Source organism: Capsicum annuum, unplaced genomic scaffold (assembly GCF_002878395.1).
Source record: "Capsicum annuum cultivar UCD-10X-F1 unplaced genomic scaffold, UCD10Xv1.1 ctg70958, whole genome shotgun sequence".
Taxonomy (NCBI): Eukaryota; Viridiplantae; Streptophyta; class Magnoliopsida; order Solanales; family Solanaceae; genus Capsicum; species Capsicum annuum.
Window position 1 is genome coordinate 1 of NW_025880741.1, and position 6,182 is coordinate 6,182.

The following is a 6,182-nucleotide window of genomic DNA, read 5'->3' on the forward strand; positions in this document are numbered from 1 at the left end:
GACAAAAGGTCAACTCCTCCAAGTCCTAAGTCATCTTCTCTAGTAACTGCTCAGTTGTAGATAGAGTCAACCTCTCCAATCTCCTGAACATACCTAAGTTTCCCTATCTTCCACAAGAAACCCTCCACAAGAAACCCACCAATGGGGACTTCCAATTCATTCTAGATAACCTCTACTCCAAGCTGGCAGGGTGGAAAACCAAAATGCTAAACATGGCAGGGAGAACCACCCTGGTTAAGGCTACTTTGAGCAATATTCCAATTTCCAAATCATATCATGCAATATATTGCCCTATTTCTGATAAATCCCCTCCAACAGCCATATAGTCAACATCAGGAGCCATAAGTTTCTTACGAGCGTGCACCTAATCCAAGGAAATGAGATGGAACAAAAGCATGAAGCAAAATATATAACAAGCTTACTAAGACGTTATATATCCCCACGAAAAAAGCTTTAAGATGTTGTACATCCTCAAAATGATTAAGCTTTTTAACAAACAAGTTACATATGCAAATTGCACCTTAAGAATTTTAATTCGTCCAATAAGGCCAGGTTTTGGGATGTATATCTTTCGATCAAACCGCCTTGGTCGAACAAGTGCTCAGTCCAATATGTCTGGTCTATTTGTAGAAGCAATAGTGATGAGTTCACCTTTGCCTTCAAAACCATCCAAGCATACAAAAAGCTGGAGAAAAAGGGAAACCTTGTAAATCAATGTAGCCTGAGATCTCAACAAGATGAATTGACAGTTTCTCAAAAGTGCAAAATCCCAAGGAAACCTGATTCAAAGTCGCATCACGTTCTTGTCCACCAGAGCCCTTCATCGCACCACGTTCTCTGCCAACTGCATCCATCCAGCTAATCGATGAACACTGATGGGCCTATGCCAAACCACATACTAATGTGCATATCTTGTTGAGACTTTATAAGTTACAGATAAAACCACTCTAAATAAAAGCAAAGATGGCTTGACAAGATTTAGAAACAGGAGTATGAAGCAGCCACTCAGCAACAGATAATCAAGCAATCAACTACTACTCAACACCAAACTAGCTGGGGCTTGCAATATGAAAAGACAAAACCAAACAGTTCATTCACTATAGGAGGGAAATGGCGGAATATGAATGCACAAGATAGGCGGAATAAGAGTAGCCAACTATAACGTCAAGTGCTATAAGCAAATGAATGAACGATGGTGTGGATAGTAGAGAAGATAGAAACTTACATTATCCTTCACCTTTTGTTAGAGAGCGCGAACTCGGGAAGCCCTAACACCAACATATATCTCAACAAACAGAGATGCAGAAATTGAAAAGAAGTTCACCCCTGCCTCACCAGCCACCGCCTTTGCTAACAAAGTCTTCCCCACTCCAGGTGGACCACAAAGCAGTTTCCCCCTGAAAGCATTTCTCAAAAGATTCATAATGGTATAAGACAAGAATAAAGCAGCACCAAGCTACTGTGCCAAACAAGGAAGCAAAAAAGCTGAGAGAATCATTGGCGAAGTGAAATAGGAAGGTGCAAAAGAGTTATCAGGTACCTACGCTACTGGGAGATAGCGGTACCTGGTGAAATAGTCGAGGTACACGCAAGCAGGCCCAGATACCACTATTACTATAAAATAAAAAATAAAAAGAGACACGTATGTAGTAAATATTACAGGCACAAAAAGTTGTCATTATTTGAGAAGTAAAAATAACGCAGGAAAGAATTGGGAAACTGAAAACAGTAAAGTCTCCACTGGATACACTATTCGTATAAATACTTTTTTTTTGGTAGCAATGTGTAAATATTACCATACCAACATCAAGCAATTACAAACAAAGAGCCTCCGGTGTGTAACCACCTCCTAACAGGTGATCAGCACATCTAGACCTCAGAAAGTAGCAAAAACATACAAATTCTCTTAACAACAGAGTTGTCCTACAAAAGCCTGACATCTACCAGCTCTCTTGTGTGTTGTAGCATGTATAATCTCTCATCTATCTCCCTGTGTATCTGTACCATCCTCATATCAACTTGTACACTCTGTTAAAAAATGCAGCTATTTCTAGCCTGCCAGGTATAATAAAGTGTTGCTCCCAAAACAGCAGCTACTATTTCTTTCTTGAACTGACTCCATCTCCTCGTTTTGATCCATTGGAGAGTAGTTGCAACATCTCCACACAGAATTGTAGTTCCAAGCCACTGACTCAACTTAGTTCTAAACTGTGTAATCCAATCAACTTAGTTCTATTCGATAAATTGATATAATGAATAACAACCAGAATCAGTAATCAAGAACTTTGAGGGGAGAGAGACAGCCAGGTAAAGAGGTTCTTTCAATTAAAGTTACAGAACTAGATATCAAATATACTATGTTATATTTAGTCAGAAGGAGTAATATTCTTGCATGTGATTATGTTAACAAACACAGAAAAGTGAAATGCAAGTAAATGAAAATATTGAGAGAAATATCTAAAAGAAAATTTACTAAAGCTGGAGAATCGATCGATCGATCTATCATCTCTCTTTCTCTCCCCCCCCCCCCCCCCAACCTCCCTCCCTCCCCCTCCTCCCCCTCTCTCTCTCTTTTTCTCTCTCTATCAATCTATCAATCTATCTATTTATCTATAACCTTGGACCTGCTAACGCTGGAATATCACAGTGGGAAAATGACAGTATAATGCAGGAATATGCTCTAGTTGCCAGAACAAATAACTAACAAGTCTAGAGAAACTGATGTGGCTTAATTCATGCTTATCAGTAATAGAAAGAAAAGAGCTTCCTATTTAAAGAAAATATGGATCAAACAACAAACTCAAATAGGAACCCACATTCAACAAGACACATAAAAAAATCAATATCTGCATATATCGAATCTGGTATTTTGACTCCTTGCCTACGATACATCTCCCCATGGGTGAAGAAATTTCCTCAAGCTCCTCTACAATTTTTCCAAGCCCAGCAACATCAGAGAACTCAAAATTGACACCTCTTTAAATACTGGGGAAGATTCTTATTACGTGCACTTCGAACACGAGCACCTGACTTCATGAATAGCATAGGCATCTTCATACAACGATTATCCACCCCTTTCGTTCCTTCTTCTTCGTCATCATCAACACTCTCAATCCATTCCATTTCCCTCTCCAATTCGCACACCTTTTTCTCCTCAGCATCTGCTTTCTCTATCTTCAACCTATTCTCATAATACTTTTTCTGCCTCCCACAGCTAAATACAATCAAACCAAGAGCAGTGGAAGCATTTGAATAACCAGCTAAGTTTTCCTACACTCGCTTGACACAACGACTCCTCATACCTCATTCTCTTTAACTCTCTTTTTCTTTTTCCTCTTTCCGTTTTCTTCTGCATTTTCATTGCCTTCACCAACTCCTGGTTTTGCCTACTCTTCAATTCTTCTCTCACCCTCTTCAACTCCACCGCCTTTTCCAACTGTAGCTTTGCCTTCATAAAAGAAAACAACCAAGCTGGAATCTTTGACAAGAACCCCAAATAAGGCAAAAATGGCATTCATATAAAGGTAACACATTCCAAAATCTTGGATCACTTTCTACATAAGGTAACACAATTAACAACCTTAGAATCCTCTAAAACAGCTAAAACTACCTCAGGCTGTTTCTTTAATCCTACATTACGTGGTTTAATTATGTGCGTAAATTTCCCTTCCCTTTTCAAATCCAATATTTCTATGGTAACCATTTTTTCAACTATTGTAGTGTTAAAGCTTCGGTCTTTTTCGGCGAAACGAAAACTTTTGCTGCATTTGCGCGTAGTGAAGCTGATATTACAGTGAGTGTAACAAAAAGATCAATTAACCCCAATTCAGTTACACTATTTTCCTTGGTTTGGGGTTTTTCAGAATTGCAAGAAATGATTATAGGAGTTGTATTTTTTTTTGTGAGTGATGGAGTTTGTTTATTTGGGGAAAATGGAGAACTGAGAATGCAACTACAAGCCATGAGATTGAAAAAGAGAACTTTGAATACTAATATATCTCTTGGGAATTTTATCAAACAGCTTCAGGACGTTAAATTTCATTGCATGTACAGCAATTATACAGAAATATACACCAAAATGAAGGCTCAAGTAGCAAATATGATGGCGGGTCGCCTGCAATTGGACCAACGAAGTTAAAAATGGGTCCCAAAATGGGCTGGCCCATAAAATGTCTTACAAAAATACTCTTCATAAGGGCGGTCTTGATTTTTTGCCCCTCTTAATAGATTTTGGCCATAAAGTTGATATTAATAACATTTCAAGATAATGAACCCGCATAATTGATCCGAGTTCTGTTTTTTAGGTGAAAGTTAAAACTTAGATTTGGAGAATAAAAATTTAAGATTTGACACTTTGGGGGCACTGGTAGGTGCAATTTCACGGGAGTTGGCAGGGCATTTCTTTTGGGCTTCACTGATGGCCCAATAATGAAGGCCCACTATAAAAAAGGGAAAGGACAAAAACGACACTTCAAATTAAACTATTTTCACGAAAATCACCATGAAATTTAAATTTCACTTTCTAGCCATTTCAATTTACTGGCTTATTCTGTACCGTTTCTACACACCTTCTATACAGCTTCTATACATATCTTATACATATAAATATTCTATACGAAAATTATACAGTTTTGATACACAATTTATATAATTGTACTTTTGTTTTTTTACACATTTTATACAACAATTATATAATTTTTATACAGCTTCTATATTATATATACACACACACACACACACACACACACACATATTTGCCCCCACTGTGTGGGAATACACTGGGTTTGTTGTTGTTGTATATATACATATTTGATAGAACTATACAATTTCTATGCATATATCTAATATAGATACATATTCTATTTAACAATTATATCGCTTTTATATAATTATATTTAAATATTATTTTAAAGAATAAAAAAATAAGATTATTTTTTCAGTTAAAAAATTTATAGCAAAAAAAAATTGAAATATTTTTAAAAGAGCTTAATGGCCCAAGTTGAAAACTGTATCAATATTGTATATGAACTGTATCTGAACTATGTGGGCCAAAATGACCTAAATTAGGAAATGGCTATAAAGTGAAAATAGTATTCCCGACTGACAACTTTTTAGAAAGATATCAAACTTAGGTTATTTGTTTTAAAAAAGTGTTATAGAGTGTTCTTTTCCCATAAAAAATGGGAGAAGGACAAAAATTGCCTCTCAGCCAAAAAAAGAAAAAAGACACGAAAATAACCCTTGAATTCAAATTCCATTTCTTAGCCATTTTGGTAGTTGCGTAGCTTTCTTTGAATTTTTATTTTTTTTTGGTGATTTTGTATTTTAAATTCGTTGCTCCCTTTTTCTAAAAAAAAACTTTCTATTAATTTTTAATTTTAGTAAACATCATCATGAACATGCACCCATAGTTGACTTTCTTCTCCAATTAATTATGACCACCAATTAATTTTTTTTCATTTGATCATTCATGCAAACAACAACAACAACTCCAATTGAAGTTGAGTTTTGTTTGAAATTGGGTGTGTTTTAAGGTTTCAAGCTATGATTTTTTTTGCAGCTCTTTGTTTTCTAAAAAAGAAAAAATTTCTTAATTGTATTATTGTGGAACAATAAAATACATATCTACATATATACAACATAATATAATAGTGATATAAATATTTTTATACAACAATGATATAGTTTCTATGTATATCATGTACTACACACATCATAGACAAAAATAATATCATATACTATACCATATTGATACAATCATTATACCATATTGATACAATCCCTATAACCATATTGATACACCACCCTATATCATATTGATACTTATTTAGATACATATTTTATACAATTATTATACAATTTCTATACACATTTTATACATATACAGATTTTTATACAACAATGATACAGTTTCTATACGCCTTATATATATATATAGTTTCTATACACATTTTATACAACAATTATACAGTTTCTATACACATTTTATACATATACAGATTTTACACAATAATGATACAGTTTCTATATACCTTATATATATAGAGTTTCTATACACATTTTATATATACAATTATATAGTTTTTATACATATTTTATACAACCTTTAGCTGCAATTATTATTCGAATGTGTATTTTATACATCAACTATAAATTTCTATACACATTTTATACAATTTTTT

At 34.6% G+C, this 6,182-nt stretch overlaps 1 pseudogene; it reads right to left on the reverse strand.

Moving 5' to 3' along the window:
* Positions 1 to 7: 7 nt before the first annotated feature.
* On the reverse strand, positions 8 to 4,218 carry LOC124894176 (annotated as a pseudogene).
* Positions 4,219 to 6,182: the final 1,964 nt, after the last annotated feature.